Source organism: Pinus tabuliformis, chromosome 9 (assembly GCF_031772625.1).
Source record: "Pinus tabuliformis cultivar Carrire ecotype Pingquan chromosome 9, CPIR1, whole genome shotgun sequence".
Lineage (NCBI taxonomy): Eukaryota > Viridiplantae > Streptophyta > Pinopsida > Pinales > Pinaceae > Pinus > Pinus tabuliformis.
In genome coordinates this window covers 211,477,564-211,503,026 of record NC_142307.1, presented here as the reverse complement: position 1 = coordinate 211,503,026, position 25,463 = coordinate 211,477,564, and the positions used below count along the sequence as shown (strand labels likewise).

Below are 25,463 nucleotides of genomic sequence, written 5' to 3'. Positions count from 1 at the left end.
TCAATCACAAATGAACATTATATTAGGTCAAAGAGGTGTAGAAGATTACCTGTCAACATCTTATACAATATAGAATAAGTTGTTTCCATCATCATTATGTTATTGATCAAGGCTCACAAGTATACTAATTCCATTACACTTCATCATTTTAAATTTATAAAGTGAAATCATTGTCTATGTTCATTATGAAATAATAATACTATAATTTAAGTGAATGACCTTCATGCCAAGTAAGTAATACATTAATCCCAGATACTACATTTTAAACTTGGTTTTCATTGTAACTCTAAACTCATTTGTCAACAAGTTACTATTTCCAATATAAATTAAGTCATGTGCATGTAAGCATGAAATCAATAATGGATTCTTATGCATGGACTTCACATAGAAGTGATTTTTAAGAGGTTGGTCATCCATTATCCCATATAAACCCCTTGGATATTTTTTAGAACCATATGCAACCTTCTTCATCTTTTTATAAAATGTTTTTTTTGACCTACAATTTCATAACCTTAGGGATACTCCAGAAACACCTGCTCATCCAAGACACCATTCGAAAGATTTCATTAGGCATATAAATGGAAAAGTAACTCAATTTAGAATATGGATGCTAAAACAATTCATTTAGTGTCTAGCGTTATTGGAGGAGAAAATGATTTATGTAATCTATATTAGTTATTGCGAGTAACCTTTTTCTACGGATGTTGTCTTAAACCTTTCTAAAATCCATTCGCATGATGTTCATTTTGGTATTACTTTGAAATCCTTCGGTAGAGAGAGATCAACCCATGCCCATGATTCATTTCTATATTCATTATTTCACACCATATTATGATATTCACTTCATTTTCATTAAAACTTTGTTCAACTTGAACCTAAGAAATTAGAAAATATTAACAATGTCATTTATGGTTAGCTTCTTGATGTTTGAATTACATTTGAAATTGATGAAATATTCTTGATCTTCAAACTTGATTACCATTATAACTTGCTTGTTTAAGAGTTTGTGGGTAAAGGAGAGATGCCATCCTTTAATAATTCTACATATATAATAACTAGTTTTTCTTTCATTACATCTTCTTTCCACCAACACTTCCCCTTTACATAAAACTTTATATTATGATTAGATATCACTTACTATGTTACAATATTATTCAATTCTAACATTTCACCTTAGAAGTGTAACCAAAAGAAAATACTTCTCACTTTAACCAAAAGAAAATACTTCTCACTTTTAACATCAAGCTTTTGTTCCTACTCCTTAGAAACATAAGAGTAAAAAATGTAGCTACACAACTTACCACAATTTTCTTTCCTCTTACTTTAGAGTTACAATGAAAACCAAGTTTAAAATGTAGTATTTGGGGTTAATGTATTATTTATATAACAATTATCTCATACACTTTAGATTATTTATATAACATATATTCAACAACTAAATAGAAATAGCTATAGTCTTGTTTGATTGTGCAGAGAGGCACATTCTACAGTCTAGTATGAGGGAGATCTGTGATTTTGTCCATGCTCAATCTCAAGTACACATTTCCACTTTAAAATAAAATCAAAGTATTCTCTAAATAAATAAAATTTAATTTGGGCTATGATTAAAAAATAAAAATAAACATACATATTTAGTTACTTTTAATTAAAAGTATTATAAAACATCAATAATCCCACCCTCACTGTGCTTGCTCCATTGTTGATATTATAACCCTATCTAAATATGTGGTAAAAATATTTCACTTTCAATTTCATCCATAAATAAAATATTTCAATGTCTATGTAATGTAACACAATTTTATATCAACTTCAAAAAAGATAAAGTAATTTTTTACACTAAAAAAAATGATAAAGTAATTAAAAGTAAAGGAAATATACTATTTTCAATTTTGACCATTTATATTTTTAATTTTAAAAAATATTTTAATATATGACTTAAATAAATTATTTCAATACCAACTTTAAAATATGTATATATATTTTTTTGAGGAAGCGCTCTGCAACCAAAAACCTAATGGTGGCAAGGCAGTAAAACCCTCGGGAGGAGAGAAGGTTTGGCTAGGGTGCAGAAACCAGAGAGATTTAGCGGAAGAAAAGGCTGACATCTGAGAGACAAAAGGCACGATAGAAGACGTCAGGAGGGGAGAGATCCCCTCCTATAGGGATACTATGACAGGAGACGGTAGATGCCTGCCATGTTCAGAGGAGAGACCCAGGTTCGTAATTCCGTCAAATAAACTGGAAGGGTACAAAAGTTACATGAAGGATCATGCTTTTATCTGCAAGTTCGTGGGATTCTAGTCATCAGAGAAAGAACTTACCAAGTGGGTTCAACAAAAATGGCAGCCCTAAGGCCACATTGAGCTCAAGCTAGGAACGAAGGGCTTTTTGACGGTAATCTTCTCAAACCTAAAATATAAGGAAAAAGTTTTTGAAAATGGCCCCTATTTCTATAATAATGCTGGTCTATTTTTGCGTTATTGGGAGGAATGCTACAACCCTGATAGGGAAAAATTTCTAGCAGCGCCAGTCTGGGTTCAATTATTTGGGCTTCCTATAGATTTCTGGGATCCAGAAATATTGGAGGGGATAGGAAACTCAATAGGATTTTTTTGTGAAAATAGCAGAATCCATGAAGAAGGGAAGGTACACCTCATTCGCTACGATATGTGTCTATATGAACTTAGCAAATCCCATCCCAAACTCTGTGGAAATAGAGTATCATGAAGAAGTTTGGCAGAAAAACCTAGACTACGAGAACATACCATTTGGATGCCGAAGGTACCATGAACACAGCCATTTGGCTAAGGAATGTCTGATTACACGGGATGAAGAAGAAAGGAAAAGTAACCTGCAAAAGAAAGGGCCAGTTGACCAAGAAGGATTCCAACAGGTGAAAACTAAATGGAAAATGAACAAAGAAATCCCCAGGGAAGATAGGAAGGAAAAACAATCAACCCAAGAGAAATCAAACAGCTTTGAAATATTACAGGAGGAGGGAGGAGCGGAGGACAAAATGATGGAAAATCAAGAGGATAATGAGTCAGACAATAGTGCAAGTAGTGAAAGAATCCACACAAAAAGGAAAGCCCCAAGCAAGACCATGGACAAAGGTAAGGAACAAGAAGAACCAACAGAACAGATGGAGATGGACTTGGAAACAAATAGGGAAGATTTAAGCCAAGAGGAAGAAGTCCTAAGAAAACTACTAAATGAGTGGAGGAACTTGGATGAGAGGTTTATCCTAGAAGATCAGAAGAGGCTGTACGTGGAAACCTTTCAACAGTATAAGGCTAAACTGGAAAAAGGTAAAGCTACGCCAGAAGAATATCAAGAGAGCCAGAAGGAAAGTAGAATAGATCAGCCAAGCCAAGGAAAGGGGGGAAAAAAGAGGAAGGAAAAATCTTAAGGACTCCATCCAATTAATGGGAGAAATGCTGGTGAATACAGGGAGAGTGGTACCACTGTCAGCGGTGTTCCAAAACCTATCCCAAATTAATCAATGATTTTGACATCATGGAATATTAGAGGCCTAAACAGCAGAGGGAAACAGAGACATTTAGCGGCAAGACTGAGGAAGGACAAACCCCAAATCATGCTTATTCAAGAAACTAAAATTTCAGGTCAGAAGATGGAGGAAATTCTTAACAAAATAACTCCAGGATATGAACAAGTTACCATTGATTCCAAAGGAAGGGCAGGAGGGATAGCAGTTATCTGGAATCCAGCAGAAGTCCTATCAGATTGGTGGATAGGAATGCCAAGAATCCTGACTCGAAGATTTAGACTTATTGGGCAAAGTGAATGGGTGGCGGTGTCGGCTGTCTATGGGCCCCATACCCAGGCTGATAGAGGCCTATTCCTAACCCATTTAGAAAAAATTAAAAACATGCACCAGGAACAGAGATGGATTATCGCAGGGGACTTTAACCTGATAACGTCAAGAGAAGAGAAAAAAGGAGGAATAAGTAGAGAAGATCTGGAGATGGAAAGATTCAGAGATGTCCAAATAGAATTAAGGTTGGTAGATATCCCCACTATAAATGGGAAATTCACCTGGAACAATAGAAGAGGGGGGGCCAAACAAATCGCGTCAAGACTAGATAGATTCCTAGTCTCGGAGTACATAATAGGGCTGGATATCTTCTATGAAGCCTCTATCCTACCCTCTATAGGGTCTGATCACTGGCCAATCAAGCTGGAAATAGCTTTGAATGATCAAAATAAAAAGAGACCCTTTCGTTTTGAATCCTTTTGGCTCAGAGCCCCAGATTTCTTGGACAAAGTAAAGAACTGGTGGAAGGAGAGTAAGAAGGGAACGGAAGGCCGGAACAAAATGAATTCGTTCCAGCTCATACTTAAGGAAATAAAGAGAAAAATCAAGAAATGGAATAGGGAAGAATTCAGCAATATACAGCAAGAGAAAGGTAAACTCCAGACTAGACTGGAAGAAATTAAACAACAAATCATTACAGAGGGAAGGAATGAGGAAGTATTTGAGGAGGAAAGCAGGGTAATCAATCAACTGGAGGAAAGACGAAAACAGGAAGAAATTTTGTGGAAACAGAAATCCCATGTCCAATGGCTAGGAGAGGGAGAAAAGAATTCCAAATTCTTCCACAAAATGATGCTGAACCATCGGCATCACAATAGAATCTTTTACTTGAAAGACAGTCAGGGAAACAGAGTGATGAAATAGAAAGATATGGAACGGCTCCTGGTGGAGCATTTCAAAGGAGTCCTAACAGAACCAAACATTAACAGAACAGAGGACATAGAAAGGGTCTGCCAACATATCCCTAAGAAAGTTACCAGAGAACAAAACATGGCTCTGCTCAGGGTAATCTCCAAGGAGGAATTAGAGGAAGTGGTTAACAAAATGGCAAAGAATAAGGCGTCGGGCCCTGATGGCTTTACCAAAGAGTTTTATCAAGCAGCTTGGAGTTTTATGGGAAACGACTTGCTGGACTTGGTGGAGGAATCAAGGCGTTCTAAAAGAATGCACCAGGGACTGAATGCCACTCTCTTGGCGTTGATCCCTAAGAATGGTAGTTCAGACGAACCGCATGGATTTAGGCCCATATCCCTATGTAACGTGGTTTATAAAATCTTAGCTTCAATTATGGTAAATAGAGTCAAGCCGATTCTGCCAGAGCTCATAGCGCAAGAACAAACAAGTTTCGTCAAAGGGAGGCAAATAACGGATGGAATCATAGTGGTGCAGGAAGTGATTCACTCCCTGAAAAACTATAGAAACCCAGGTATGCTCATCAAATTAGACTTGGTGAAGGCGTTCGACCGCATTAGCTGGGGATTCTTGGAAAGCATTCTTAAGGCCCACGGATTTGATCAAAGATGGGTAAATTGGATCCTGTCAATGATAAGCACCCCCGTAATGTCAGTCTTGCTGAATGGAACTCCCTTCGATGCCTTCAACTCATCGCACGGATTAACGTAGGGAGATCCCATGTCTCCTTTCCTTCTTATCTTAGCCGTGGAAGGTCTGGCTAGGCTGGTCAAAGCCAAAGTTGCTAGGGATCAAATGAAAGGGCTAAGAATATGTGGGAATGATCTCCCTGTCTCGCACAAAAAATTCGTGGACGATGTCATGTTATATGGCCAGGTCACGCTCAAGGAGGCCTAGAAGATCGTTCAAACATCATTTGAATTTAATCAAGCTTCCGGGACAGAGATTAATAAGGAGAAAATGGAGGTTTTCTTCTTTAACACCCTGCTTGCGATCCAAAGATTCTTGGCGCGTACCATGGGGTTCAGAATCGGAACCTTCCCGATAAAATACTTGGGCATTATTTTGAATGAGCACCAATACAGGGCTGTTAACTGGGAACCCTTAATTAAAAAAATCAGGGACAAGATGGAAAATTGGACCGTCCGCTTGTTGAATGCCCCCAGCCGGCTAATTCTATTAAAAGTTGTTCTGCAGGCTATCCCAATCTACCAGATTTCATGTCAAGCTATCCCTAATTCCATTAGTCAAAAGATGGTTGCCATGTTCAAGAAATTTCTTTGGTAGGGAACCAACAAGACTAGGAAATGGGCCCCAATTTCGTGGGCATGGCTTAGCAGGCTAACCAAAGATAGAGGTTTAGGATTGAGGGACCCCTTCATTCTTAACCAAGTGATGGGGGCGAAGCTTTGGTGGAGGTGGGCCTAGGGCGGCCAAGATCTGTGGAAAGTGATATGGGAAAGGAAATATGAGGAAACAGGGGAACCCGAAGACAAAGTGAGAAGCCAGACAAAGATTAGAGGCTCCGCAATTTGGAACATGGCAAGGGGTAACAAATATTTAATAAGAGACTATAGTTTTTGGGAGATAAGAGCTAGAGACAAAGGCAAGTTAGGGGAGGAATCATGGCAGCAACGAGAAAGGCTCATCCTAAAAGAAAACCTCCAAGCCATCCATGTATTCACGTCCTAGACAGAGGGGAGGGTTGTAGGAAAATTTTAGAAACCAGGGGTAGGAGGATATTGGCGTAACTGGAAGCAAAAAGAAGACTGGGAAAGGGACCCTGACACAGACAGATGGCAAGATTATTACAAAGAGATGGCATCTCGAAAACTGGCGAGGAAAACTAGGTCAGACATTCTAATATGGGGTACCCGAATTCAAGGCACTTTCTTAATATCAGAAGGATACTTCCACACAGTTAACCAGAATCAATAGCAAGAGACAAAAAAATGGAAAAATCTATGGAAAATTAAACATTGGCCGAAAGTGTCTTTCTTTGTCTAGACTATGCTCCATGGAAGGGCACTTACCTGGGACCAGATACAGAGGAAGGGGCGGCAAGGTCCATCTCACTGCGTGCTCTGTAATTCACAGGAGGAGACTATGGAGCACCTGATGAATTGGTGCATAGTCAGCAACAACCTATGGGAAAGCCATGGCAAACTGTTTGAGCGCTGTCATAGAAATTATCAAAACATCATTAATTCCGTAGAAAACTGGCCGAGGAAACCTTACCAAAATCCAATGATTAATCATGCATGGCTGCTCTCTGTTGGGTTCTTGGTCTGGAACATATGGAAGGCACAGAATAGTGTCATTTTCAAGGCAGAAAACTGAACTCCAGCAGACATATGGGAACAAACCCTCAGAAATACGAGAGAAACGATCTTAATGGAGAGTTGGAAAGACAAGGACTAGAAGGTGTCACCACTGGAGGAGAAAATCTTGAATAGATTAGAGGTCAACAAGAGTATGGTAAGCGGGAGTGTCCAAAGAAAAGCCCAAGTCAGAGAGGTGGCAAAAAAAACAAAGTTTAGACATCCCCTACAGGGATTCACAAAACTAAATTTCAACGAGGCTGCCAGACACAACCCGGGAGAAGCAGGCATCAGGGGAGTCTTTAGAAATGACTGTGGTAACACCCTGAGAATATTGGCAATGGACTGCGGGGAGGCGACCAATAATGAAGCGGAACTACATGCCCTGAAGCGGGGCTCGGAAATAGCGATACATAAAAAAATTAAGAGTCTCCAAATCGAGGGAGACTCCAAATTGGTGGTGGACATGGTAAGGAAATTACAACAGATAAAACCAGTGAAAAAAATTAGCAAGAGTTTGCGCATGGCGTGGCTCATCGGCGAAATAGGAAAACTCCTGACCAAAATAGACTATCTCATCCCTTCCCATGTGATGCGCTCGGGCAACAAACCAGTTGACTGGTTGGCGAATTGGGGTAGTCGGCATAGAGGAAAGTCGATTGACAATGAAGGAATGGATATGCTGATACAGGAGGAGCGTGAAAGATTACAAAAATTACTGAACGACAATGAGGATGGTGTTGTTGGGAAAAGTATCCAATACGGAATGACCCTATCCCACTCTAAGGGTGATAGTACCTCAGCAACAACTGAATACAAAGCTATTCAAGATTACTTCTTTATGAGATGAGAGAGAGAAGAGAAACGGGATCCACTAACCGTTATCTTCCGCTAATGGTTGATCCAATCTTCCCTCTTTGCCGCTTGCTCCTAACTCCTTGCTCTTTCACCGGCCCAGCTACACAAAGATCCTGTAAAAGCACAAGAAAATGAAACTACAAGAAGCATACATCCATAATTGATTCAAGGATTAGAATAAATCAAATATACAAGCATCAATACGCCACAAAGACACATGCATATAGAAGAACCTCAAATACTTTATTAATGGAAGAAGTAAAGTTCTGAGAGTGTTACATCCATAATAGGTCCAATCCAGCAACACCTCCCAGCAGAAAGAAATCTCCTCTTCACCTCCTTCAAGCAAATCACCCAATAGTTCTATACTCAAACCAACAACACTTCCTTACTTGCACAAAATTCCAGCCTCCTATAGACCTCATGAGAGAGCTCTATATATAGAAGTTTTGGAGAAGGGATGAGTCAGCTTAAGACTGACATGAAGCTGACTAGTGTCCTCTCCCACTTCAGGTATTCTTCAGTTCTTGAGTCCACTTGGAGTCTCTTGCTTCCACTTGGAGATCTAGATCCTCTTACTCATCACAAGGTGAATTCCTTGATCCAAGTGTCATTTTGGAAGCTTGCAGAATGACTGTGCCACTTGGCCAATCTCGCCCAGCGCAGGTAGCCTTCATTGCTTTTGACATTCAGCGCAGGTACAGAGTGGAGCAGTTGATATTCAGCACAGATTCTCAGTGGAGCAGCTAACATGATCCAGAAATAGCTTATTTTTGAGTGTTTTCAGGTGGAGAACTGATTTTCAGTGTTGTGGTTTGCTGACCTTGTTCCTCTAGGGGTAGGAACAACATGTTTAGGGACTTTGGATCCCTTAGATTATTGACATTTCATGCTTCATGCTGTTAGGCACAAAAATGTCTATAACAGTTGCCCCCTAAAGTATGAGGTCGTTTATCGGGGGAAATGCTTTATCAGGAGGATCCGAAGTTCATTCAATCGCTGAGAGGTGCCCTGTAATAAATACAATATAATACATTATTTTTCATTCTACTTTCATGATCTAGCTGAGGCGGGCATTCCCATGCTCAGCTTTATAAATTCATTTTGGTACATAGAACAGACGATCGTCTGATGGTAGACTGATAATTCTCTGCTGAAATTATCATCCTTTGAGTAGGATGATCATCTACTGCAATGATGTACATAACAAATGTCTTTATATTTCCTGAATATATATCGCAGCCCGGATGGATGAAACTAGATCCGGGCTCTTCAAAACTCGTTCGATCTTCACTCTAAGTACAAGTCGATCCATGTGAGAATTGCGCTGAAGTCGAACATGGAAAGACATCGCTTGATTACCGGTCAATAATGTAAACCGATAACAAGCGCGAGAGGAATCACCGATAATGATAATGACCCTCAAGGTACTGCAGTACAATTAACGTGGTGTGAATAAAGGACTTGGCATCGAACACCACGCAAAATCTTCTGGTCGAAGGTCATTGATGTATACCTGTCGCCGGAAGTGAGAAACTTGCCATTGAGGCATGCAAGCTTCAAAGTACTGGGGGGGTGTTCCTATATCAACTTCTTGGATAATGAGCTGAAGTCGACAAGAAGCGATCTGTCAAAGGAGGGCCTTAATGAATCCCACATCAGTGACTCGGAACGGAGCTAATGATTTTAGTGGAGGTGAAAACAATCTGTGAGATATGATTCAGGGCGGCGATCATGGGTGGATGAAGGATAATGTATGGCAGTGCATGGGACACGGTTGACTCTTTCTGAACAACATCTCTTGAACATATAACGACACTGATGTGATGGATCGGTAGCATTACCCCAAATGTGGATGGTTTGGCGAGGACCATGGTGATGAGACCGGTGAATGAAACAACCCAACCCGATGTGATATGGAGGACAAAGTGTCATGCTCAAGAGCGACTTGCTACCATTAAAGCTTAGAGGTTCTCCCAATTTTTCCCCAGTCATTTCTGACCAGTACCTCTTTATTTTTGTCAAGCTTGAGGAGGATAACATATGCTTGTTCTATAACCTGCCCTTCGGGCAAGCCCATCGCTATGTTTTAACGAGCCTAGCGATAGGGAAACTCGTTCTCGTCTAAAGACAAGTTTGTTGCTATTTAATCATTTTAACGAGTCTAACGACAAGGAAAACTCGGTCCTTTTCATTTTTAGAGTCTGAAAAGGTACAGAAAGTTAACTCCAAAATTCCTTTTTCGTCATCTAATCCCTTAAGTCCGAAAAAGTATAAAACAATACAGAAGGGATGAGTTTTCGATAATTTTAACGAGCCGAATAAAACAAGCGCTCGACCTTTTTGTGTAATAATCCCTCAGGTCCAAAAAGATTAAAATCTAGAGGAGGGATAGCTCTTCCGGTCCTTTTAACGAGCTGGAAGGCCAAAACTCGGCAAACTTTTCATATTTTACGAGTCAGATGAAAAGAGCTCAAAGAAGACTAGTCTTTTGAGGAACGAGTGATAAACAGGGATAGCAGCAGATTCCAGGTACAGGTTGGAATTTTCCAATCACGGCAGTGTCACAAGGATGGCTAAGTGAAATCACTCTTCGCAGCTGTTCCTCAAAATGGGTAAACAATCATATGGAGGTGAACGATTGGCCAAATGAAATGGAGGTGGCGGGTGTAAACACAACCAAGGCTTTTTATGGCTAATAAATTTACGATCACAGTGGTTATTTACCGAGATGGGTTCATTTTTTAATGAGCTTGAATGCGCCAAAACACTGCTCAATGCTTATGTTTATTTTTTAACGAGCATGAATTCCGCGTTAAAACTGCTCGGATCTCGCTTTTCTATTTTTTAACGAGCATAAATTCCGCGGTAAAACTGCTCGAATCTACCAGTCATAAGATAAGAATGTCTCCTGTGAGATAGCTATTTTTTATGGAGCTTTATCTCACGAAGCTATGCTCCTAATTCGGCGAATTTTGACTTTTGCCCCACATCCTTTCTTTACGCAAGTTAGGAAACGACTAATCCAAAAAACAGATAAATAACCGCTCTTTGCTTACACTCCAAAAGGTTTGCATGCCCCCAAGTATAAAATACAATTTCAAGGCTGCCCCTACTTATCCGATAAAACATTTGTTTTAAAGGGTGAGGCTTACCTCTTTCAGGTTACCCAAAGATTGCTCTGTTAATCTTTCAAACTGAACACTTCTTCGGCAATGTCTACCGAAGTAGACAAAGGTGGGTGAAAAACAGATTATTTCACTCACATAACTTTGACAAAAGAATCTTATTCCAGAACAACCCCTCTTCCTAGATGGACGGGGTACGGACTAGTCATATTCTTCCGCGGAAATCTACCCTATACCCAAGGTTTTCTCTGCCCAAAGCAGACCAGGATGCATGCCCCCTGGGTTCCAGTCCCATCTTTCCGAATCACTCGCACTCATCGGGAAGGAGGACTGGGGGTGGAGACATTTCTTGAGTGAATAGACCATTTAGGGTTGGTATCTGACTATTTGCGATGCGTGATCCCGGAAATGAAAGTTGGTCTACGAGCTTGACCATTCTTCCTTCGTGTGGAAAACACATTACTCTAAAGAGTGAGGAGACTATAGCTCCCATGCAATATATATAGTCTCGTCCAAGGAGTAGGTTATAATCCAAGGGTCCTTGAACGACCATCATGTTCATTTGAACGGTCTTCCCTTTCAATGTAAGAGGTACATTGGGGAGGATCCCTAATGGTCGACTGGTTCCTTTATAAAAACCCAAGAGATTTCTTATCTCAGGCAAAAGCTCCGGGGAACCCAGTGCTTTCCAAGCAATAGAGGAAAGGATACTCACAGATGCCCCTTCATCAATGATAGTTCCAGCCATTACCATCTTGTAAATTTGGACTATGATTCTGAATGGTATACTGGCTGGTAACCGGGGCCTGCCTAGTTGGTTCCAATCAAAGGACACAACCAGGTTGCTTGGTGGTGGGACCGAATATATGGCCGGATGTGACCCTGACGATGTTCCTTCCTGCGATAAAGGAATGGGCGCATTGCCCTGATGCTCATCAGAATCTGTGTTGATGAAAAGAATCTGGATGGTGTCATCCTTATTCTCTTCAGTCAGGGTGTCATTTGAAGAGGAATCTTCAGTGACGGTGTCATTTGAGGATGAAACCTCTGAAGGAAGAACCGGGTCAACTGCCGTATCGACCTTTAGACTTTCGTCTGGTCTGGATTCATTAGGTTCATTTTCAATGACTGACGCTTCGGCTGACCACTTGAGCGGGCCAGCTGTGTTTTCAACCAACGAAGGACTTGGCACGAGTTTTTTGTATCCAGGAGGAAGTCTCAATGGTGAAACCGGACGATCTTCCAAAAATCTCTTCGCTTCGTCTAAGAAGGGACAATGGTGGATGACGTGATCACCTTCACACAGTCTACAGGGGGATCTTGCTCCCCCCTTTCATCTTGATCCTTCACTTTCGCTGGTTGACGGTAAGCACTCAACCTGGCTATCAGAGATTGATGCTCCCGAATTGTGCAACCGAGGGGACCAGTCCCTTAGTATCCGGGGAATACAGGGACAATCTCTATGGAAGTGGTCTCCTCTACATATGACACATGGCGATTTAGGCCCGGTCTGTGCTATGTGCGGATTTTTGTCAGATGTCTTTTGCTTGCCCCCAGTCGCCTTAGGCTCCTTCTTCTTCTTCTCTTTCTTCTTCTTCTCCTTCTTCTCCATAGGAGCTTGGCTTTTGCCGGCTCTACCCTGCGAAGATGAAGGATTGGAGGAAGAGTTATAAGAAGTAGAAGGCTGGTGGGCAGCTCTAGACTGATCTAATTGTTGACTCGACTGTTCAGGAACCACGGTGGTCTGAACTAAATTAGTTGAGAATAGCCAAATAGGCAGGCCAATTGTCAGTCCTGGAAGCGACAATTTGGCCATGTGGGGCGCACCAACTTCTCCCCATGAGGAGAATGGACTAGGATTTCCATCATGTGGAATTCCTTGGTTGGGGCGTTCCATGTTCTCAACCTAAGATCAACGCGGGAATAGGAGGTGATTATGTTCCATTTAAAATAAATTTTATAACGACGCTTAGACACAACTTGCTTTTTCACTTTTTAAGAGTCGAGAAAAAGCTGAAGATGACTCTACTCTCCTTCGATGTTTTAACGAGCCCGAAGTGACAAATGCTCGGATGGACTTTTTCAGTTATAGAGTTTGAAAAAGGCCAAAAGAAACTGCTCTGGAGTTCTAGGCAGAGGGTGTGCCAAACTTTTCGCAAAACCACAGAATACGTTTTACGGTACGAGTGGTCGATCTTCCTGAATGCTGTGTTCACTGCATTGCGATCAATAGGGCGGCCGACACGGTTTCCTATTGGATAAAGGCTTTGTTCCTATAGGGGTCTCCCAATATATACGCGACGGTACGTGGGAGCACAATTCCGTATTGATACTTATCGCTTCACCGTGGAGGAATCACCCAACCACTCAACGCTAAGATATCACGTTTAACGACGCCGGAACACGTCTCTAGCTTAGACCTCTATGTGTTTGCGTTATGTTTCAATGCGTTGTTATGTAAATTCAATTTATTTTAAGGTTGATCTTGTTTAGCAGTTTGCCTTTATGGATCACCACAAGATGTATGATAACACTCCTAAATGCAGTCTAAGATGATAAGCAAGATTTTCAATCTTTCAACTTTGAAAATCTTAACTACTGAGGGAAAAGAAAGATAACATCTTTTCACACAGATCATAGAGCACACACTAATGCACTTTTTCCTAAATCAACATGCAAGCTGTCATAATGCACATGCACAATGCAAGTATTTCTTTTCTCTTTCTTAATGTTTGTGTGACACAAAAAGAAAGCTGTTGTATAACTTTGAATTCAATTTCAAGTGAAAGCAAACAAGCTTGTCCAAAATCAAAAGACACCTTAAGGTTTACTTGTTTCGACACTAGAAATATGTAAACTCAAACCATATGACGAAATCAAAAGCTCAATCAGCTATGAACAGGAAACAAACTAACTCTTAAGATCCAAACGACACTTAATCACAGGTCTAGATCTAAGAGGCCACAACAAGACTAGTTCTCTTTCGTTATGGGAAACTGTAAATGCACAAGAAATACACAAAGAACAAACACAGTTTCTTTATACAACCGAGGCGGAATAGTGACAAGGAAAGTTGGTTTCAGATAGGCACATTGACTGGTAACAGACAACAAAACAAGAGTGAAAACAGGGCAAGAAACAGTAGGAAACCCCAGTAGCACTAGGCAAAACTGGTCCAGCGCAGGTGGGACACTGTCTGTTTGACCTTCAGCGCAGGTAGCTCCTTCGGGAACTACGCTGAAATGCAGACAGCCTTTGTACAGCCTGCACTGAAGAACAAAACTTTCGTTTCTCTTGATTTCCGGGTCACAGATTGCACAAAAATTCACAGTTTTTGCTCAAATCAGAAGCTATCAGTCAAGGACACACTAAGGGATGAAAAGGATGATGAAAAGCTATCACTAAGAGCTTATTAGAGTCCTTTTGGATCAGCTCTTCAAACCATAAACTTGCCCAGAAACTGAGCTAGAGTAGCTGCCCTCTACTTTGTATTTGAAAGATCCAAATACAGTTCGATTTGGTACTCCCTTTGTTTATGAAATGAATAGCAAAACACAAACAACCAACAAGATACGATCCCTAGTGGAGTCGCCAATTTGTTGTTGGGAAAAGTATCCAATACGAAATGACCCTTTCCCACTCTAAGGGTGATAGTACCTCAGCAACAACTGAATACAAAGCTATTCAAGATTACTTCTTTATGAGATGAGAGAGAGAAGAGAAAGGGGATCCACTAACCATTATCTTCCGCTAATGGTTGATCCAATCTTCCCTCTTTGCCGCTTGCTCCTAGCTCCTTGCTCTTTCACCGGCCCAGCTACACAAAGATCCTGTAAAAGCACAAGAAAAGGAAACTACAAGAAGCATACATCCATAATTGATTCAAGGATTAGAATAAATCAAATATACAAGCATCAATACGCCACAGAGACACATGCATATAGAAGAACCTCAAATACTTTATTAATGGAAGAAGTAAAGTTCTGAGAGTGTTACAACCATAATAGGCCCAATCCAGCAACACCTCCCAGCAGAAAGAAATCTCCTCTTCACCTCCTTCAAGCAAATCACCCAATAGTTCTATACTCAAACCAACAGCACTTCCTTACTTGCACAAAATTCCAGCCTCCTATAGACCTCATGAGAGAGCTCTATATATAGAAGTTTTGGAGAAGGGATGAGTCAGCTTAAGACTGACATGAAGCTGACTAGTGTCCTCTCCCACTTCAGTTATTCTTCAGTTCTTGAGTCCACTTGGAGTCTCTTGCTTCCACTTGGAGATCTAGATCCTCTTACTCATCACAAGGTGAATTCCTTGATCCAAGTGTCATTTTGGAAGCTTCCTGGGCATTTGACACCTTGCAGAATGACTGTGCCACTTGGCCAAACTCGCCAAGCGCAGGTAGCCTTCATTGCTTTTGACATTCAGCGCAGGTACAGAGTGGAGCAATTGACATTCAGCGCAGATGCTCAGTGGAGCAGCTGACATGATCCAGAAATAGCTTGTTTTTGAGTGTTTTCAGGTGGAGAACTCATTTTCAGTGCTGTGGTTTGCTGACCTTGTTCCTCTAGGGGTAGGAACAACATGTTTAGGGACTTTGGATCCCTTATATTATTGACATTTCATGCTTCATGCTGTTAGGCACAAAAATGTCTATAACAGATGGTAATGAAAATATCAAGACAAACAGCCGGAATTAGATATGACGTAACAGTTGCGGGGAAAGATTGCAGTGGGTAGGAACAGAAAGCATATCCGTAAGAAAGGATAGGAGAGACATAAGTGATGAAGCAGGGTAGATGATGGGGCAAGAGCCACCTAACGGGGAAGTGGAGAGAACCGAGGCTTCATTGAGGAAAGATTCAGAGGGAGTGTGGGAAGTCAGGATAAGTGGCAAAGGAAAGACGACAAGTGGAATCGGGGGTACAGAAAGGGTACGGTAGGAGCGACCGGGAGAACGCAGGAGTAATGAAGAATAAAGGTGGTCAGACAGGTATCACCAAATCCTGAGGAAGGGATGCGGGGATGAAAGCCGGGCAATCAAGTGGCCAAGTGGAGGGTAGGTTTAAAAGACAAAGGAGAGGGTATAAGCAAAGGCCTGAGGTGGCCATTAGAACGTTCATGCAGAATAGCACGAAGAATGAAGGATCGACGAAAGGTGGTAGCAAGGCTCAGCGTGCAGCCCTCATCTTCGGTCGTCACGAAGAAAGGTGGTATGTTTCCTTGAGCCCCCTGTCTCTCAGACCTTGTGTTAGTTAGAGGTAGAACCGCCCACTTTTTATCAAGAATGTTCAGCAAAAGGGAGCCTTTAACTAGTAGAAGGATAGGAGGAGGTTATCCTGACCCTGAGATGAATAACCTCTAGCTCATCAGAGTGGAGGAGAGTTCGGGTGGAGAAACCCGCTGCCCCAGTAGTCGGGGTCATATCATGATAAGAAAGAGAGGTGGGAGGGGAGGGTGGATCTTCTGGGTCTCGCTGAGTTCCATGAGGTCCATAACTGTGTCGGCTACCTGGATAAACCATGGCAGGATGCGTGCAGAAGATTTTTAGGTCTCGGGGGGGTAATAAGCCTTCCCAATTTGAGGGGAAGTTGGGGGAGGATGGATCTGTTTGTCGCGACTAGCCATGCTGGTCTGCGTGAGGAGTTCAGGGATGTAGAGAGGAGGGGAAGGGTTTCGGGCCGCATAACAGGTCAAGTTGTGGGGTGGCTCAGGAATGCCAGCCAGAAGCAATGGCAGGCTCCTCAGGCCAAGGTTGGGAAGGTAAGTGGCTGGATGTCCGCAGAACCTCATTTCAAAGGCACTGACTTGTGGTTTGCTGTCTTTCTAGGGAGACAAGCCTCAGTTAATTCAAGGCTTCAGGACCATAGCAAGATGGCTCCAAAGAAGGCAAAACAAGCTCGAATCAGGGATGAAGGCACCAGCAGTAATCCGAAGCAGAGAGAAAGGAACCCAGACTCAGAAAAAAGCATGTTCCTGATAAAGGCGTATATGGCTGGGAACACCCTGGAAGCACGCGCTCAAATCCATGGGTGGGAACGAGAGTTGAGGACCATTAGCGAGAATAAGGAAATTCCCAGAGGGGAATGGGAGGAACTGATCCTCGACCCCGGAAATACTAAGAGCAGGAAATATCTGTTTGACAAAACATTACAACAGTACTGGATAATGAAACATGTGGTCGCCCGGGCTATGGAAATGAACCAGGCTGTCAGAGAAGAAGAGGAGGAAGACAGGAAGCAGAGAGAGGAATAGGAAGAAAGCCAGACAAGGGAGGAAGCAGATAAGCTAAAGGCAACCCTCCTGAAAGAGCTTGCGGCCGTCCAAGTCCAGACAATGAGAAACCACGTGATGCTACTGAAGATGGAACAAATGCTACCAAAAATGAAATGGGCAATGGATCAGAAGCAGGTGAAACCTGGGTGCAGTGCCATGGCGCCCGCCCCGATCACCTCGTCAGATGAGGAATGAAAGAGATGAGTCTCTGGTTTTTTTTAATAATGATGTTAAGAATGAACTATGCTCGGTTACTATGTTCTAGTTGTGTAGCTAGTTTAGATAGAAGTACTCGACATTTTGGTTATGACAGTATGAAGGAGAAAAACATATTTAAATTTTGGTCTGGTTATAACGCTGATAGGTGGCGGTCTGCTTTCCTACGGGTAGATTCGCCACCTGATCATTAGTCGGCTGTAAGTTTTGCTTTCGTAATACAGAAAGAGGAATGCCTAAGTTTACAAAAAAAAAAATATGTATATATAGAGTAAGAAAAGGAATAGTATTTTAGTGTTAACCATGTTTGGAATATGTAATCAGATATGAAAGGTAAGCATGATTTTTTTTATTATTCTCAAAGATGTTACATATAAATACATTGTGTGACTCTTGGATTCATCTTCCAAGATCTCGTGGACTCCTTTTGATGATTCACCTTCCACACCATAACCTTTAATGGATTAGGTGTCCAAAATTCCCCCCTTAATCTGAAGGGATGTATATGAGTCCAAGAAAAGTGTTGTAATACAGAAATGAAAAAAATGCATGACAACTATTAGTTGGTTGTGCTCTCTGAAATGATGGTATAAGCTGGGATAACTTGAGGTCTCAACGAGTGGTTATTTAAGGCTAACTACCAACATTGGAACACTTAGTACAGTCCCTGGAACAATTCCAAATATGGATAGAAGTTGAAGTCTTCTACTAGAGGAAGCACTACATAATGTTGTAAAAAGGGGGACCATTGAGATATCAACCTAGAACGTGTGATGCAGATCCTAGAACAATTCCAAATCTGGCTAGAAGTTGAATAATTTTGCTAGAAAAAGTGTTCCCTAGTCCTTGAAAAAGGGAGACAATTGGGGTCTTAACCAATGGTAGTTTAAGGCTGACCACCAACTCTTAAATGCTTAGTGCAGTTCTTCGAATAGTTCGAAATTTGGCTAGAAGTTGAAGACTTCTCGAGTGAAAGTGCTCATGATACCAACAGTTTAAAGATGACTATAAATTGAATCACTCTCGAAACTTTGACTCTTGTTGTAACTTTGATTTTGGTTCAGGGTTCAGGCTTTGGTTTCATTATTGCTTCGGTTGCGGCTTAAGATCTTCAAAAATGGTAGCTAATCATCAATTCCCCCTATCAAATACAAGGTGAGAAGATGATATCATTGTTTCTCACACTGGCTTGTACATGATTAATTGATAAGACTTCAAAACTAGAAGTCTCACTATCAATCCCCTCTTATCCCATACAATCAAATACAAGGTGAGAAGATGATATCATTGTTTCTCACACTAGCTTGTAAATGATTAGTTGATAGGGCTTTAAAACTAGAAGGATCATTATCAATCCCCTCTTATCCCATACAATGTGAAAGGATGAATATGTTAGTATTCACATAAATGAGGATAAAAAAACCATGATCTCCATGTAGGAAAATAAAAAAAGTGTTGGTTTCTACATAAAATGCACTCATTTACAATGCAATTTCACTGATAAACTTTAAAAAATAACAACCTTTGCAAGTTACCATTATTTTAATTTGAATGCCCCACAAGTATTGTGCTTCTAAAATTGAAGGATGCACAAAGCCAAAAAACTCAAATTCATGGGTGCAAGATGACGCGTACACACTCAAACTCAAACTCATGGGTGCACAGATCATGCATATCGTCATAATACATAGATAAAAGGCAGCGATGGGTACATTTAACTTGACAAATCAAAATCATTCATGTCCACACATAGATAAATCTGATACAACTTGCTCTTTTCATTACATTCAATCTGATACAACTCGTTCTTTTCATTACATTCAATAGCTGCAACATGTCTGTTTATAACACTTTTCAATGCTTGGAAGATATCATTCAACATGCACAAACTCATGGGTGCACAGATCATGCATATCGTCATAATACATAGATAAAAGGCAGCGATGGATAAATTGCAATTGAGAAACCAAAAGCATTCATGTTGACACATAGATAAATCTGATAAAACTTGTTCTTTTCATTACATTCAATAGCTACAACATGTTTGTTTGTAAAATTTTTCAATACTTGGAAGATATCGTTCAACATGTATTTCTCCCCATCTAGACAAATATTTTTCTTACCCAACACACCCGTAACATCGACGCTTTATTTCAGTTGGAGAGCGATAGCGAAATAAGGGTACTGGTTAGGAATAGACTCTAAGGAAATTTCGTGTTTTTTCATTCTCGTTTCAAGAACTGCGCATTATTGCATCTGGGTCAAAGCAGTGATGCCCATTCTAAGTCCATTTTATGTTTTAGATCATTGACCTGAGAAGAATTGAAGGGTGTAGCATTATTGCAGATTGGATCTGGCCATAGAATGTGGATTGAGAAATTCAATACACAAGGATAGCAACAACAAGACTCTTCCATACTGCAATAGGATCCCAACCACTACAGAACCAATTTGAAGAAATCAATTTGTCGAACTCGTACTACCTCCAAGTTCAAGGTGTCGCAACCAAATATGAAAGAAGCGTGAATTCTTTATTATTTTCAAAGATGTTACACATAAATACATTGTGTTACTTACTCTTGAATTCTTTTTCCAAAGTTTTTTGGACTCCTTTTGATGATTCATTTTCCACACCATAATTTTTTTAAGCTAATTAGAATTAGGGGTAGACAATCAAAATAAAATATTTAAATATAAAAAAAGCTATTAAATAAAAAAAAATCAATTGCTTCCTAATAAAAAGGAAATACAAAATTCATTTAATTTTTAATTAAAATAAATATGTGGTAATTAGAAATATTATTAATAATTAAAAAAAGTCAATGTAGATATATAAAATAATGTTGATATGTATTTAAACATATATTGATAATAATTTTTTTTTTAATATGAACAATATGGTTTGTAAATAAAATATTTATGTATTCAACAAACCAAATATTCATGTAATATATATATATATAGTGTAGAGGGATAAAATTGTTTCAGGAGAACCTTTTTCCAATTTTACACTTTAAAAGAAGTTTGCATTTCAAGAGATAGACACTTACTAAATCAATTTTTAAGAAGAATCTGGTAAATAGTTTGGAAGATCTTTAATCTTAATTATGGTCATACTAATTCATTTATTGGTCCATTTTTGCAATTTGAGACTGTTTTTTTGTAGAGGGATATAGCTTCTAGTTAATTGCTTCTTTTCTCCATTATCTTTGTAAAAATTTGTAGTTTATTCAAGGTATGTTCTCCCCTCCAATTTAAATGTAACACTTTTAAAAAAAGTTATATTTTCTACAACCTTAAACATATTGACAAAATATATTTTTATTTTATTTTAGTTTTAGTATATACACACATTTTCTTATACTAAAATAATTAATAATGATAATAAAATACTAATAAAAAATGTGATTTAACTCTACATAGTATTAAAAATTATTTTTTTCTTAAAATACAATATTCACATATTTAATAATTAACATATTTTTTTTTTATAAAATAATTTAATTACCAAATATTTTTTATAAAAAAATTAAATAGAAATTTCTTATATGCCACGACCAAGGCACATCATCGGGAACAACTTTCCAAACATGAAGAATTTCACTTAAAAGTGAAATATCAATTTGTAACTCATCAACGCCTTTAAAATAATATCATTTCTACTATATTAATCTCAAAAAAAATAATCCTTTAAAATAATAACATATTCCTTTTCAAATATTAACCAAAATTTAACAAATTTTATTTCAAACTAAGCACATAATAAATATCAGAAATAAACTTCTTCTCAAGTTTCTTTGTTTTGATGAGATGGTTCCTTTAACCATCACATGTACCACTCTACATGTACCACTCTAGTGTTTCAATGTTTACTTATACCACTCTATTGTTTCAGTGTTTACTAATGACGTTATCAATTCATCTTTGGATAATATCATCTTATTTCTTGTCGTATGTTTTCAGTTACCACCATCTATAAACTAAGAATCTTTAGCTGCATTAAAAAAAAAGTAAACCTATTATTAATGCGTTTATTTTATCTTACAAAATTAACTTTCTGCTTATTGATTAGAAATATCTATTTCTAATATTTAGAATTATTGTGTCCATATTTTATAACGATGACATTCAATATGAAATTTATGATAGTAGCAATGACTTACTCGGTATCCTTTGACATGCTTATTCCTGTATTTTTAGGTAAATCAATAAATTTCATAGTAGCAATGACTTAATACACTTTATAGAATATCTCGGTATCCTTTGACATGCTTATTCCTATATTTTTAGGTAAATCAATTTATGCATGGTTTGTTAGATATAAAAGAGTGCCGATACTTATTTTTGTTGTTCTTTTTTACTTAATTTTTCATAACTACATTCATGCTCGGAAAATGGTCAATTAGGATGTGGTTATAACTAGATCACATAAATTTTGAAAATAGATAGTATTTTTATTTTAATACTGATGTGTAATATTACTCTTAAAATATAGGGATTTGATTAAAAATAAGAAAATTGTTAGTATTGTTGTTGGTCATAATTTTTTTTTCGAGACTTTTACTTTTTAAAACTCATCCAACTACTTTTACTATAAACAATAAAACTTGTTATGTTTTTTTAATGTATTACATACAACTAAATTGATGACATTTCTCTGAAAATACCTACTAATTCCTTATGCTCTATAACTTTATTATTATGATATATTATGACCAATGGAATGTTTATAGAAAAAATTCACTAATAAAAAAAACAGAATAATAACCAACAAAAAAAATTCACCATGCACACGATATAATTCAAACTTATGTTGTTACACCCAAATAAAGGGTTCCTTTCTTTGCTTTAGTATATTATTTTTCTTCTTTGATTACGACAATATCATCTTGTTCCCTATCATTGCTATAATTCTAGGAAAATATGTTAGGCATGGATTATCTTTGTTGTTTTCTTTCCATTAGTTTTTAGATTTATAGGATTACAATTTGAGTTAAATGGATATGTAATTGCAACAAGATCTCATAAATCTCAAAAATATAATAGATTCTTCATTTTAATATTACGAAATACATAATTTTACCCTTTAATCTTTCAGATTTGAGGTTGAATAAGGTTGATGTTTTCACAAATAGGACTCCTTAAAATGTTTTTACAACATTATCTTATTCCCTAACATGGTTGCTATAATAGTTATCGAGGCTCTAATTGTTTTTCTTGTTTTTTCTAACCAATATTTCTTGTTAATGTATTATAAGTGACTTGGTTAATGGGCATATAGTTGTAACTAGATCTCATAAATCTTGAAAACAAAATAATATCCTTATTGTGATATTTTAAATTGCATAATTTTAACCCTTAAACACAAGAATGTAAAATTAAGATAAACTTATGTTTTCATTGATGAAAATCAGATGGAGGACTATTCAATGAAAAATACCTCCTAACTCTTAATGTTTTTATAATTTTACTGGCCATTAAAATATTTATAATAAGAATTTGTTTTTAAATAATAAAATAATAAAAATAAAACGCAAAACGAAATAATTTGGATATGTTTAATTATATTAAAAAAAAACTTCCCTAACTTTCATTTATTCCCCTCCTTCTGTGCTTCGATCAAAATAAACATTTTAAAACTAAGGTTTTTATAAATAATTTATATAGGTTCTCATTGTCGACATGTGTTTTTTTTTATCCTTTTCTGAAACTCCAAATATACATACGTTTAGAGACGACTCTGTTTTAATATACCTCTCGTGAAGCAAATTTCTTTGCTAACGGACATAGACCTTCACTGAGCCTTAGAAACATACCGATGAACGAATAATCATTCGAAAAAGCTGTCTGTAATGCTAAACGATGGTCTTCCATATTTTTCTTTCTTGCTTCGTTCCTATGGATTCTGAATTTTTTATTTCAATGATTTTTAATGGCTCTGAAACATAAAAACTGGCGTTTGTAACTTATGCAGTGAGCGAAGCGAACAATCCAGAAAAACTCATTACTTGTCTTCCCGGCAATATCCCGCCATTGAAGCTAACCTACCTGATAACATTCTATCGCATTCAGGATTCATCAGACATTATTTTCAATTCTTTTCTGTACGAATCGCAGAAGCAAAGTAAAGGGGACTACGTACTAGTGAACACATTTGAGGAGCTGGAAGGAAGGGACGCAGTAACAGCAGTCCCTTTGAATGGCTGCCCGGCTCTGGCAATAGGACCTCTCTTTCTTCCCATTTTTTAGAAGGGAGGGATTTCTCCAGCAGCCTGTGGGAGGAGGAGGACAGCTGCCTAACATGGCTAGATATGCAACAGCCGCGATCAGTTATATACGTTTCCTTTGGCAGCATCGCTGTGAAATCAAAGGAACAGCTGGAGCAGCTGGCACTAGGGTTAGAGAGCAGCGTACAACCTTTCTTGTGGGTTCTCCGGTTGGACATCGCAGATGGCCAAGCTGCGGTTTTACCTGACGGCCTTGAAGCACGAACAAAGGATCGGGCACACTTTGTGAAGTGGGCGCCACAGCGGAAAGTCCTTGCCCATGCTTCAGTGGGATTGTTGCTCACGCACTGTGGATGGAATTCTATGTTGGAGAGTATGAGCATGGGAGTTCCCGTAGTGGGATTCCCATATTTTGGCGATCGGTTTCTCAACTGCAGATTCGCGAAGGAGGTGTGGAAGATCAGCTTGGATTTTGGAGATGTGGATATGGATGACCAAAAGGTAGTGATGAAAGAAGAGATTGAGGATGTTGTGAGGAGAATGATGAAAACAGCGGAAGGAGAGAAGATGAGAGACAACGTTCTCAGACTCAAGGAGTGCGCAACAAAGGCTGTGCTCCCCGGAGGATCGTCTTTCCTGAATTTAAACACTTTCATTAATGACATGACGATGAATAAAGGACTCACATCCAAAAATGAAACGATGTGATTTGGATTCCAGAAGATGTAACGAAAAGGCTTCGAAAGACTTAGTGTTGTTCTATTTGTGTTTGGCTCTCATTACCACACTCTTTGTATTTTAATCATCATAGCATTCATAAATAAATGTCACATCTCATTGAGAATGAAATGAATATGGTTTCGTTAAAATTTTACATGTTGCATGACGCCCAAGGTAATCGGTTTTAAATTCGTTTAATTAAATTTAATTTCTTAATTTGCATGAATCGGTGGAGAAAAAAAAACGACCACTCTGAAATAACCGAACCCTATCAGCACCTTAGTTTTATGGACATGGATTATGTTCAGAAAGAAGTAAAAGGTATCATTAATATAATAAAGGAAATTTTTATTCACTGGATAATTAGTAAAAAGAGATATCTATTATGTTTAGGATAAACGATTAATATTTATTAATCAAGTATTTTCTCTACTGAATACAGGATTAAGTATATTATGTATATAACAATAAATTAAACCATACAAAAGATAAGTGGTTTTTTCAATTAAATTTGACTCTATTCAAAATTAAGTGGTTTTTTCAATTAAATTTAACTCTATTCAAAATGATCGATTTTTGGTAAGGATAATCTAAGGATGTGTAGATTATTGAGGGATAAAGGAATATATTATTGTGCATAATAATAATATTAAAAGTATTATTACATTAAAATTTAAGCAAGAATTGTTGAGTAATAAAAATTTAGAAGGAAAAACGAAACTAAGACGTTATAAGGAAGTGAGTATTCGGAAATATTGAAAATAAAAGGTATCTATCTTGATTAGTATAAACAAAATAAACATTGCTAAAATATGAGCAAATTCTCATGAGCTCCATAGTTGGTTGAGTATATAATTCCTACTCTTATGTGTGTATGATCATATTTAATTATTAGAATTATTGGCCATAATTAGGTAAAGTTGGTCTCTATGAGGAGTGTGGTCCTAGTTTCTAAGAGGTAGTTAGATT

The 25,463-nt window shown here is 38.4% G+C and overlaps 1 pseudogene; it reads left to right on the top strand.

Moving 5' to 3' along the window:
* Window positions 1-24,551, top strand: part of LOC149147898 (UDP-glycosyltransferase 85A8-like) — a 41,117-nt pseudogene extending 16,566 nt beyond the window's left edge.
* Window positions 24,552-25,463: the final 912 nt, after the last annotated feature.